This window comes from Rhinoderma darwinii, chromosome 1 (genome assembly GCF_050947455.1).
Source record: "Rhinoderma darwinii isolate aRhiDar2 chromosome 1, aRhiDar2.hap1, whole genome shotgun sequence".
In the NCBI taxonomy this organism is placed as follows: domain Eukaryota; kingdom Metazoa; phylum Chordata; class Amphibia; order Anura; family Rhinodermatidae; genus Rhinoderma; species Rhinoderma darwinii.
This window is the reverse complement of record NC_134687.1, coordinates 642547465-642560855: the sequence shown is the minus strand read 5'-3', so window position 1 is coordinate 642560855 and position 13391 is coordinate 642547465.

Here is a 13391-nt window from a genome sequence, read left to right as displayed (position 1 = left end):
ATTTTAAGGTTTATTGTAAAAAAGGTGTATGTGTATTTTTTTTAAAATTTAATATTACTTTGTTTTTACTTTAATGTACTGCCATATATCTATATACTGTTAGTAATGTCCCGGCATATATCTATATTACAGTACATTAGCCTGTGTTTGAATAGTACACAGGGAGCTGTTAGGACATACCTAAGTATGCCCTAACAGGAAATATGGTAGGACAGCCTGGGGGCTGTCTGCCCATATATGGTATGTCCCTCAATCGCGTCACCCCATTCTCATTTTCCCCTGAATGCTGCAGACCGCTGTGATCGCAGCATTCAGAGCAATAACGGCAGAGATGAGAGGTTTCAGGATGTCATTGCCCCGCTCCTGACAGGAAGTGCGCGCGCGGTCAGCATGAGGAGATACGGCCGGCGCTGCACAAATGAGCGGCAGTTCGGGCGCTGAAGACCGAACATAGTGGTGTTTTGCAGTGCGCCTGCCATGTTCTGTCTTCCGTGCCGGCAATCATTAGTGCAGTGCCGGCCGCATCGCATCATCCATACAGCGCGCACTTGTTGTCAGGACTCAGCAGCGCGCCAATGACTATCACACAGCCGCAGCCACGCTCTCATACATTCATGTGTTACAATACTGAGCTGTATCGAAATACATGAAATAACGGTATCGAACCGTTTGGGGATGCACAGTATCGAAGTTTCAATGCATCGTGCATCCCTAATCCACCGGAGAGGTCATCAGTATATGATCATGGCATTCAGACACCCGGACCCTGCACCGATCAGCCGTTCCAGCTGCCTTCGGGCGCTGGATGTTTCCAACGGTATGCAGTAGTTGGAGCTGGTAGAAAATGGTATAGCGGCCGTTCAGCAGAACTGCAGCTCTGCTTCTATTAACATGGATAGTACTGTAGCCCGGACGCTATTCCGTGACCGGAGCATCTGCTTTCAGCATGGACGTCTGGTGCCCGGAGGCAGCCGGAGCAGCTGATCGGTGCGGGGTGCGGGTGTCGGACCCCCACAGATCATATACGGGTGACCTATCCAGTGGAGGTCATCAGTTGTCCGATCGTGGAAAACCCCTTTAACGTCCGCTATAATGTACTGGGAAAGAGAAAAAAAACTTGTGGGGTGGAATAGAGGAAAATACAGTGAATCCTATTGTTTTTTGGGTTTCGTTTTTGCGGCGTCCACCATGCGGTAGAAATGACTTGTTACCTTTATTTTCCGGATCAATACGATTACACCAAATTTTCTTCTACAAGGAAAAGACGATTTTTTTGCAGCCATATTGTGAGACAGACCTTTTTTATTTTTCCTGTGATTGAGCGGTGTGAGGGTTTTTTTGTGGCACGAGCTGTAGATTTTGTTGGTGCTTATGAATTTTTAGTCAATATTTTGGAGAAGCGAGTTGATGAAAAACAGCAACGTTCACATGTGAGTTATTTCTGCGGGTAAAATTAACTTGGTATTTTAATAGTTTGGACATTAACGGATGTGGCGATTATGTTTACTTATTTTTAATGCTACGTTATTTTTGTCAAAAAAAAATAATTTTCTTACAATGTATTGCAATGGCAACCGGTCAGCATTGGGCAGGAAGCCCCGTACCTCTGTCTAACTGATCAGATGCCGCGGTCGGTATTGACCATAGCATCTGAGAGGTTAAACGGCCAGGATCTCTGATCTTGGCAGCTGCAGTTGGCTGTCAGAAGCCGTGTATGGAATACCTCCCAACTGTCCCGGATTCAGCGGGACTGTCCTGGATTCCGGGCGGTGTCCCTCTGTCAACTGTATCTGCGTCCGCAGGAGGAGGATGCAGTTGAACCAAATTCTGAAGCAGGGAACCATCAGGTCCCTACTTCAGAATTAGTTCTGGGTGGAGGAGTGGAAGGAGCTCGTCCGCTCGCCGAGGACTGCCCGGACACAGTGGCTACTCCTTGAGCGAAATCCCCGTTGTCGATGATCTGGCCGGGGATTCCACTCCTAGAGGAAACCCCTTAGGTCACCGTCCATATATGGACATTAAATAGAAATAGAGGCAGCACTCCAATAGTCGTATCAAAAAGGATTTATTCACCAATCAGTGCAGTAGGATGCAACATTTCAATGCCGCCTTTGTCAAGCAATATAGAACAGACATTCCAGTGTATTTATACACCCCCACTGTGGGAGGAGTTACCAACAAAATAATCATATAATAAAAGTTAAACATTGTAAGTGATTAATCCAATTATCAAAATGTCATATGTGATCAATAGTGACAATAAATAAAATCACCAATAAGATATAATGTAAAAAAGCTATAATATAATAGCAGATTGAGCATTCATCAAAACAATTATCCATATTAAACAGCACCTATAGTCACAAGGCATTGGCACTCACTCAAAACGGAAGGAGCAGCCCTATTTGGAATACGCCATTCGAGCTTACCGCTCCGGCGTCTAAGAGATGGAACAAAAGTTTTGCCTAAGAGGTTATCCTGACAAATTAGTTAGATCTCAGATTGCCAGAGTAAAGGATATAGAAGGGTGTGATAGGACTAATACATGCACTACCAAGGAGAAACGTATTCCCTGTCCTATGACTTTTGATGAACATAGTCCACCAATTATGCGAGTTATACGGAAACATTGATCAACTAATCTGAGGGACAGACTAGTAAAGGGTGATCAAGGCCCTAAGGGTAGTGGTAGGTCTATCATACATGATTTGACTACTCGGAGGGGTGGTTACCCCTGCCTTGGCTGTGCCGATTGTGGTTTGATGTGCAACGGTGATACAGGCAGGATCCACAAGATACGATATTTTGTGACCTGTAAGTCGGATTTTGTGATCTACATACTTATGTGTCCTTGCAAACTTCTATATGTAGGTGACACTACGACTGAGTGTAGGATTAGATTAACCCCTTCCCGCCGGATCACGTACAGTAACGTCATTAAAACTGGTGTCTTACCGCATTTTCACGTTACTGTACGTCAGGGATTGAAGCTGGCTCAGGAGCTGAGCCAGCGACATCACCGCCGGGTGACAGCTGTATGTTACAGCTGGCACCCTGAGGTATCGGGCAGGACCGGAGCTAGCCTCCGATCGATTAACCCCTCACATGCTGCGTTCAATAGAGATCGCAGCATGTGAGGAGTTTATAGCCACCGGCACCCCAGCAACGTGATCGCTGGGTTGCCGGTGGCTGCAAAGGCGATCGGAGAGCTAATGCTTACCTCCCGGTCCGCCAGTAATGGAATCCTCCTATGCCCCGTCGTCGGCGGGGCCCAGGAGGCTTCCGGTACCATCGGCAAGATGGCACCGTCTCAGCTTCCGGCTCAGAAGCTGAGCCGGCGTCATCAGCAGTGGGTGTCCGCTGTATGTTACAGCGGACACCCCGATCTATCGCCAGGAACCGGAGCTAGCTCAGATTCCTGGCATTAACCCCTTCGATGCAGCGATCCATTGTGATCGCTGCATCCTAGAGGTTTGTAGAAAATCGGCAGCCTTACTATGCGATGGCAAGGCTGGCGACTGCTACTACGGCAACAGGAGCCCTAACAATGGACTCCTGTCTGCCATTACGTAAGCTGATTAGGCGACGCCCAGAGGCGGAGCCTGATCGGCTTGCTGTCAGTGAACAACTGACAGTTCCAATACATTGCACTACATAGGTAGTGCAATGTATTAGAACATCAAACAAACAGTTGGACATTCAAGTCCCCTAGTGGGACTAAAAAAAGTGTAAAAAAAAAAAGTGTAAAAATAAAAGTTGTAAAACATACAATAAAAGTTTCAAGTAATAAAATAAAACACAATTGCCCTTTTTCATTTATCAAGTCATTTATTATAGAAAAAAATAATAAAGCCATACATATTTGGTATCGCTGCGACCATAACGACCCGAACTATAAAAATATTATGTTATTTATAAAGCGCAGTGAACGCCGTAAAAAAAAACCTCAAAAACACTGCCATAATTACTGTTTTTTTGGTCACTGTCTTCAAAAAATTGAAATAAAAAGTGATCAAAAAGTCGCATGTATCCAAAAATGGTGTCTATAAAATCTATACCTTGTCTCGCAAAAAACATGCCCTTATACAGCTCCATCGAAGAAAAAAATGTAAAAGTTATGGCTCTCACAACTTGACGACAGAAAAAATACATTCTCTTTCCAAAAGTTATTTTATTGTGCAAAAAGTTATAAAAAAGTTCTATAAATTAGGTATCGCCGGAATCGTACTGACCCACAGAATAAAGGTAACATGTAGTTTATAACGCATGGTGGACGCTGTATAAAAAAAAACAAGCTATGGCAGAATTGCTGTTTTTTTTTTTCACCTTGCCTCCCAAAAAAAAAGATAACAAGTGATCAAAAAGTCGCATGTACCCCAATATGGTACCAATAAAAGCTACAGCTCGTCCTGTAAAAAAAAAGAGCCCTCATACCACTACGTCTATGAAAAAATAAAATAAGTTAAGGCTGCAATAATTCAGGAAAGAAAAATATCCAGTTGTGGCGGCCCGAGGGGAACATTTCTTCTGTTTCATAAGGCGATGTATCATGGCACTAAAATTAGGGAACCAGGAAGGGGAGGGCCCAAACATATCTGCTGGAAGCGACGGTGCCCGTATTACACCAGGACAACCCTTTCCCGGCAAAATTCCCCAAACTGGAAAGGTGCAGAGTGTGGACCAAAAGGGGGATAAGGAAGGACATTTATCAGTGCGACACCGGCCGGTGCAGAAAGGATCGATCACAGCGTAACACACATCTATGGATCATTTTATTATTTTTTTTTACCTTATTATTATACCACCTAACTATGCCCCTGATGTACTCTGCCCAGCTCAGATATGCCCCACATTATAAACGGAAACAGTGATACTCCAAACAAAACTATTACCAAGCAAATTCCACGCTCCAAAATCCCAAATGGCGCTCCCACCCATCTGAGCCCTACAGTGTGCCCAAACAGAAGTTTACTTCCACATATATGGCATCACCACACCCGGGAGAACCCTTTTAACAATTTTTGGGTGTGTGTCCCCAGTGGCACAAGCTGGGCACGACATATTTGACACTGAATTGGCATATCTAGGGAAAAATTTTAATTTGTACCTTCCGCAGCGCAATCATTTATGGAAAAGACACGTGGGGTGAAAATGCTCACTACACCTCTTAATAAATGCCTTGAGGGGTGCAGTTTCCAAAATGGGGTCACTTCTCAGGGGTTTCTTTTATTTCACATCAAAGCCTCTGCAATTGTGAACCAATACTTTATATGTCGCCAAATTAGGCCTCAATTTTACATGGTACTCTTTCACTCCTGAGCCCTGTCGAAAGTCCAGGCAAAAGATTAGGGCCACACGTAGGGTGATTCTAAAACAGGGAAACACCGCATAATAATTGAGAGCTGTCTTGTTATGGTGGCACAAGCCGGGCACCACATATTGGTGTATCTAAGGAAAAATTCCCATTTTCATTCTCCCACATCGTGTGCACACGAATTTCTGCAAAACACCTGTGGGGTTAACATGCTCACTACACTCCTAGGTGAATACCTTGAGGGTGTTGTTTCCAAAATGGGGTCACTTCTGGGGGGGATCCACTGTTTTGGTCCCACAGGGACTTTGCAAATGCAACATAGCGACCAGAAACCAAATGCAGCAAAATCTGTACACCAAAAGCAAATGGCGCTCCTTCCCTTCTGAGCCCTGCCGTGTGCCCAAACAGCATTTTATGACCACGTGTGGGGTATTGCCGTACTCCAGAGAAGTTGCTTTACAAATGTTGGGGTTCTTTTTTTCCTTTATTTGTTGAGAAAATTAAAATTTTGGAGCTAAAGCTACGTCTTATTGAAGAAAAGGGATTTTTTTTATTTTCACTGCCCAATTCTAATAAAATCTATGAAACACCTGTGGGGGCAAAATGCTCACTACAACCCTAGATGGATTCCTCAAGGGGTGAAGTTTTCTCAATGGAGTCACTTTTTTGGCGTTTTCACTGTTTTGGTCCCTCAGGGGCTTTGCAAATGCGACATTGCCTCCGCAAACCATTGCTGCTAAATGTGCTCTCCAAAAGCCAAATAGCGCTCTTTCCCTTCTAAGCTCCGCCGTGTGTCCAAACATCCGTTTATAACCACATGTGGGGTATTGTTTTACTCGGGAGAAATTGCTTTACAAATGTTGTGGTGCTTTTTCTCCTTTAGTCCTCGTGGAAATTAGAAAAAATTAGCTAAACCTACATTATCTTTGAAAGAATGACGATTTTCATTTTCTCGGCCTACTTCCAATAATTTCTGCAAAAAACTTGTGGGGTCACAATGCTCACTATACCCCTAGATAATTTCCTCAAGGGGTGTAGTTTCCCAAATGGGGTCACTTTTGGTGGATTTCCACTGTTTTGGCACCGAAAGAGCCCTTGAAACCTGACATGGTGCCTAAAATATTTTCTAATAAAAAGGAGGCCCAAAATCCACTAGGTGCTCCTTTGCTTCTGAGGCGGGTGCTTCAGTCCATTACCACACTAGGGCCACATGTGGGATATTTCTAAAAGCTGTAGAATCTGGGCAATAAATATTGAGTTGCGTTACTCTGGTAAAAACTTCTGTGTTACAAAAGAAATAGATTAAAAATGAATTTCTGCAAAAAATGAAGTTTGAAAATTTCACCTCTACTTTGCTTTAATTCCTGTGAAACGTTTAAAGGGTTAAGAAACTTTCTAAATGCTGTTTTGAATACTTTGATGGGTGAAGTTTTTAAAATGGGGTGACTTTTTTGGTGGTTACTAATATATAAGGCCCTAAGAAGCCGCTTCACATCTGAACTGGCCCCTGTAAAAATAGCTTTTTGAAATTTTCTTGAAAATGTGAGAAATTGCTGCTAAAGTTCTAAGCCTTGTGACGTCATAGAAAAATAAAAGGATGTTAAAAAAACGATGCAAATCTAAATTAGACATATGGGGGATGTTAATTAGCAACAATTGTGTGGTATAAGTGCCTGTCTTACAAGCAGATACATTTACATTTAGAAAAATGCAAATTTTTGCAATTTTTCACAACAATTTGGTGTTTTTTTTACTGGTAAATATTGAATTTTCCGACCACATTTTTCCACTATCATAAAGTCCAATGTGTCACGAGAAAACAATCTCAGAATCGCTTTGATAGGTAAAAGCATTCCGGAGTTATTACCACATAAAGTAAAATATGTCAGATTCTTAAAAAAAATGGGTCTGGTCCTGAAGCCCAAAATGAGCTTGGTCCTGAAGGGGTTTAACACTCATAAATCCACAATTAAGGCCCCATGCACACGACCGTAAAAAAAACAAACTGACCCATTCACTTCCATTGAAAGCGGACACCTTTCCGTATCGCTACGGATGAGTGTCCGTGCCGCAGAACTGTGCCGGGAATTATGGAGCATGTCCGTTCTTGGTCCGAAATTGCGGCACGGACTCCTCCATAGAAGTCTATGGAGAAAGCCAAAATTGCGGATGGCTACGGAGGTGCGTCCGCAAATACAGAACTGTTGCTAAGCGACACAAAAGGGGATTTCCCATCAACCAGGCCCCTTTTTTTGCCGATGCGGATATACGGACGCACTACGGACCGTATTTGCGGATACCATTCAGCTGAAATGGGTAGGTTGCTGATGACTATAAAGCAGTACCGAACCGTATTTACGGTCAGTATTTGTGGATACGGTCGTGTGCATGGGGCCTAATATGAGAAAAACTGAATTACCGATTCCTAGCCACTTTTGTGAAACCCATTACAGGGTTAACCAGCTCCGGTTTTGGATTGTTGATCATATACCACCACTTAGGAGAGGGGGTGATGGGGAGAAATTGCTTATGAGAAGGGAGGCAGAGAGGATTAACAAGCTCAATACTCTACAACCGAATGGCCTTAAAGGGGTTGTCCGAGATAAATTTTTATTTAAAGGGAATGTGTTGCCAGAAAAACATGTTTTTTTTTAAAAAATTAAACATTTAGTGTGTGGGTGATTAAACATTGTTCAAATTTTTTTTATTTTTTTCGCGAGTCAGGAAATATTATAAATTTTTTCTAATTTATAATACTACCCATTTTTGGTCACTAGATGGAGCTAGTTCCCAAAATTGCAGCATTGCAACATTGGGTTAAAAGCCCTCGCTCTAGTGAGCTCTCAGCATCCCCCCCTCCTTTATCCTGGCTAGTGCCGGGATAAACGAGGGGTTTGAAAGGTTTAACCTCCTACACTGTGTGTCGCCATTTTTTGAGGTAACCCACAGTGTAGTAGGTTTACATACAGTAGTAAACACACACAAACACTAACATACATTGAAATCTCTTACCTGCTCCTGCCGCCGCGGCTCCCTCCGGCCCGTCCGCTCCGTTTGCTGCCGCTGTTCCATGTGCACAAGTCCGGAAGCCGCGACCGGAAGTAGTAATATTACTGTCCGGCCGCGACTTCCGGTCCACAGGAAAATGGCGCCGGACGGCGCCAATTTCGAATAGGACTGTGTGGGAGCGGCGCATGCGCAGTTCCCACACAGACGCCGTACACGCCATTCAATGGGACGGGAGCCGTTCACAGTCCCTATGGGACTGTGGCTGCCGTATTCCATGTCTGTGTGTGTCGTTAATCGACACACACAGAAATGGAACAAAAAATGGCAGCCCCCATAGGGAAGAAAAAGTGTAAAAATAAGAAACAGTAAAACACAAACACACAAATGAATATAAACGTTTTTATTAAAGCACTAACATCTATAACATATAAAAAATTTATTTGTGATGACACTGTTCCTTTAAAAGTTAAACACACAATACACACATTAAATATTCCCTAATATACTTACCTGTGCAATCTTGCTTCTGTTCTCCGTTCTGGCAGCTCTTTTCTTCCGATCACCTGTCTTCTGACGTCACGTTTTCTTCCTCCTCCACTGTCGTGTCGTGTCCCGATCACATGGTCTCGCCCCAGCCAGACCTCGGATGGGACACGACACGTCACTGGAGACGTGTCGTTTCTGCGGGTGCCCGTCCAGCCTATGCAGCTTTTTTTCACTGTGAGCGCGCCTATGCGTGTTCACAGTGAAAAAAGTGAAGAGGGACGGCACCTGCGGGAATGTCGGGTCTCCGGCTTTCAGTGACTGCCGGGGACCCGGAGGAGAAGATAGAAGCAGCTTTCGCTGCTTCTGTCTTCTCTGATGTCTTTTTACACAGCGTTCAATGAACGCTGTGTATAGGAATAGAGACAGCAGCAGCGGCGCTGTCTCTATTCCTCCCGGTGATCATGTGACTGGTCACATGATCCCCGGGTACCGTTAGTGGCAGACTGCTGCTGGGTCTAATCAGACCCAGCACAGCCCTATTAGTGACAATCGTCACTATGAGAGGGCTGATTTCCCCTGTAACTGGGGCTGCTGTGCAGCTCCAGTTACAGTGGAAAAGATGGTGTAAGAAAAAAATATATGAAGTTCCCCAAAGGTCTTTTTTGACCTTTGAGGGACAGACAATAATAATAAAAAAATAATAAAGTACAAAAAAAAATTAAATAATAAATACACATAAATTACCCACCCCAAAAAATACCGTTCCCCCTGTCAATCATTGTTGTAACGCTAACGCTGACGCAATTACCCTAATATAGACATGTAATATATAGAAATTTACGGTAAACAATGACGATCACAAATACAAGGTCTATTTTAGGGTAAAACTATGTTATTACCAAAAAAAATAGCTGAAACGTAAAAAAGCTTATTTTTTTACTATTATTTTCAAACTTTATGAAGGAAAATTCTAAAATGGCAAAAAAGGTGTGTATAAAAACGATAAAAAAATAAACCTGCATTGTCTACGGAAATAACGCCGCAAAAATCACGTCGTTAGCCCAACAAATAAAAAAGTTATAGCCATTTAACTAACACGTGCTAAAAATGGCTAAACGGTGCCCCGTCCTGAACTAGATAAGATCTTCTGGGGTCCTGTATCTAAGCCTACATTGTTAGGCTTAGATACAGGGTCTAACAAACAGTGTCACACATGGAGCCTGTATCTAAGCCTAACACAATGTAGGCTTAGATACAGGACCCCAGATGACATTCTTTTTATTCCTGTATAAGGGTATGTTCACACGGCCTATTTACGGACGTAATTCGGGCGTATTAACCCCCGAATTACGTCCGAAATTACGGCTTGAAATCGTTGGCAAACATCTGCCCATTGAAAGCAATGGGCTGACGTTTGTCAGTTCACACGAGGCGTATATTTACGCGTCGCTGTCAAAAGACGGCGCGTAAATAGACGCCCGCGCCAAAGAAGTGTCATGTCACTTCTTCAGACGTAAATGGAGCCGTTTTCCATGGACTACATGGAAAACCAGCTACAGTTACGTCCGTAATGGACGCGGCGTTCAAGCGCCTGCACATGCCGTTACGGCTGAAACGACAGGGCTGTTTTCTCCTGAAAACAGCCCCGTAATTTCGGCCGTTACGGACGCTGCTGTGTGAACATACCTAAGATTAGTGTTTTGGGGCCCTGTATCTAAGCCTAACATGTGGTATTCTTAGATACATGGCCCATGTGTGACACTGTCTGCTTGGGTAATGTTACTAAGGCTACCTTGTGGTAGGCTTAGATACATGGTCAAACAGACAGTATCACACATGAGCAGTGTATCTAAGCATCCCTCTTTTTTTTTTTTTCTTAGTTATTAGGTGTTTTTTACAGGTTGGGTCCTTGGTACTACATCAAGTTCAAGGACTACTTCAATGACACCTTTTTTATTTTTAATAAAATCGTTAACCAGTGTTGTGTGTGTTATTTTATTACAATATTTTTTCTATGTCCTTCTCATTTATTTAAAAATTTATTATTAGTTCATTATTAATGGCCACTGTCTAACAGCGTCCATTAGTAAGGCTTCATGCACACTAGCGTGTGTATTTTCCGCGCGTGAAAAACTTGCGTCAATCCCATCCGTGTGTTTGCGTTAGGGCGGATTAACACGAACGTGCTATATGTCCGTGCAACCCACGTGGTATTCACGCGGGTCGCACAGACCTATGCAAGTCTATGGGGCAGTGCAGACAGTCCGTGAGTTTTACGCAGCGTGAGTCCGCTGCGTAAACTCGCGACATGTTCTATATTTCTGCGTTTTTCGAGCATCACGCACCCATTGAAGTCAATAGGTGCGTGAAAATCAGGCGCATCCCATGGAAGCACTTCCGTGGGACGAGCGTGATTCGCGCAACAGCAGTAAAATAATGAATGTAAACAGAAAAGCACCACATGCTACACGCTCGTGTAAATCCGCCCTTATGCATCAGTTTGCTTTTCGATTGTCATGTGTTATTCACGCACTCACAAAGCCAGCCCATTTTTTTCTTCTTTTTTACAACAAATTGCTGTGTAAATCACGCACCAAACACGTGTGTGCTGTTTGTGGTTTTCACGCATGCATTGACTTCAATGTGAGTGTAGGTGCATGATAACGCACCAATAGAGGACATGCAGTATGTTTCACGCAGCGGACTCTCGCTGCATGAAAAGTCACACGTGTGTCAACGGCCCCATTGAAATAAATGGGTTGCGTGTGTTGTGCGTTTTTTCAAAGCACAGCACACAGACTTGATTCACGCTAGTGTAAATCGCGCATAAGGCCCCATTCACACCACGTCGAAACCACGCACAGCACACGCGACCCATTTATTTCAATGGGGCCGTTTTCACGCAGCGAGAGTCCGCTGCGTGAAACATACTGCATGTCCTCTATTGGTGCGTTATCACGCACCTACACTCAAGTAGATGCATGCTTGAAAACCATGCACCAAACAAGCGTGTTTGGTGCGTGATTTATGCTGCAATTTGTTGTAACAAGAATTAAAATCTAGCATTAAAACTGCCTTGCGGGAAAAAGAAGCGACATGCTCCATCTTTGGGCGTTTACGCCTCTGACCTCCCATTGACTTCAATGGGAGGCAGAGAAAGCGTATTTCGCGTTGTTTTATGCCTGCGGCGCTCAATTGCCGCGGGCGAAAAACGCCACGGAAAACGACGCAAAAAACGCAGCAAAAAAAGCCACAAACAATGCCGCAAAAAACAGACGCAAAAAAAAAGCCGAAAAGGCTACGATAAATGCCGCGAAAAACATCACAAATAAAGCCGCGAACAAAGAGGCAAAGAACGCCACGAAAAACGACAGGGAAAACGACACGAAAGACGCAATGAAAAACGCAGAAAAAAAACCCGCAAAAAAAAAGACGCGAAAAACGACGCAAAAAAGGCTACGATAAACGCCACGGAAAAAGCTGCGAAAAACATAGCGGAAAAAGATGCGAGAAACGCCGCAAACAGAGGCAAAGAACGCAGCAAAAAATCAACTGGGAAAACGCCACGAAAGACGCAACGAAAAACGCAGCAAAAAAAGGCGCAAACAACGACGCAAAAAAAGAAATGATAAACGACGTGAAAAAGGCTACGATAAACGCAATGGAAAACACAGAAAAAACAATCGCAAAAAAAGACGTAAACAAACAAGCAAAAAACGCCAAGATAAACTAAGCGAAAAACGCCCCGAACAAAGCGGCAAACAAATACGCAAACAGCGCACAATAAACTCCGGGAAAAACTACGCAAAAATCAACGTGCAGGGAGAGGTAAATCTGCCGCAAACTTCAAGACGGAATTTTGAGGCAGATATTCCTCTTGCAAAAAAACTCTGTGTGAACATGGCCTTAGTGAAGAGAGACATGAGATGGGTGAGGGTGGACGAGGGTGAGGGTGGACGAGGGAGGGTGAGGGTGGACGAGGGTGAGGGGAGGCACGAAGAGGTTTATAGACCTGAAAAGAGAAAGAAAACATAAATGTGAAAAACATAATGGGGGGGGGGGGGGGAACATTTGCTCATCATCCTTCAAGAATGTCAGCAAGGAGACAAGTCCAGTGAAGGAGGTTAGCGGGGAGGAGCAGGGACAGCTCACATGAACTCTTGGAAGGTACGTGCACGCTCATTGCAGCCTGCAATGAGCGTGCACGGGAAAAAAGTTTCATAACAAGGAAAGATCAACAAACCAGAGCTGAACTGCATGTAAACAAACTGTGCTGAATTCAAAGAAGAAATGTGGTAAGTAGAATTTTTTTTTTAAATAATGCTTTATTTAGGTTGTCTGTATAAGGGGTAATGTATGACAGAGTTTTTGAAAAAATGTTGGTATCTCGGACAACCCCTTTAACTGAATATATTCTTAGAGCGTTGTCATGAGAATTAATTTCTGGAGGGACGTGGATTCTAGATAAACCCCCCCCCCCCCCCCCCCCAAGCACCGTTCATTGGTATTATTGTATTCTTAAGCAGTAAGGTTTACTGTCGAATTTGTAACTCGTTTTCATCGTGCCTTACTGCCTATCAGA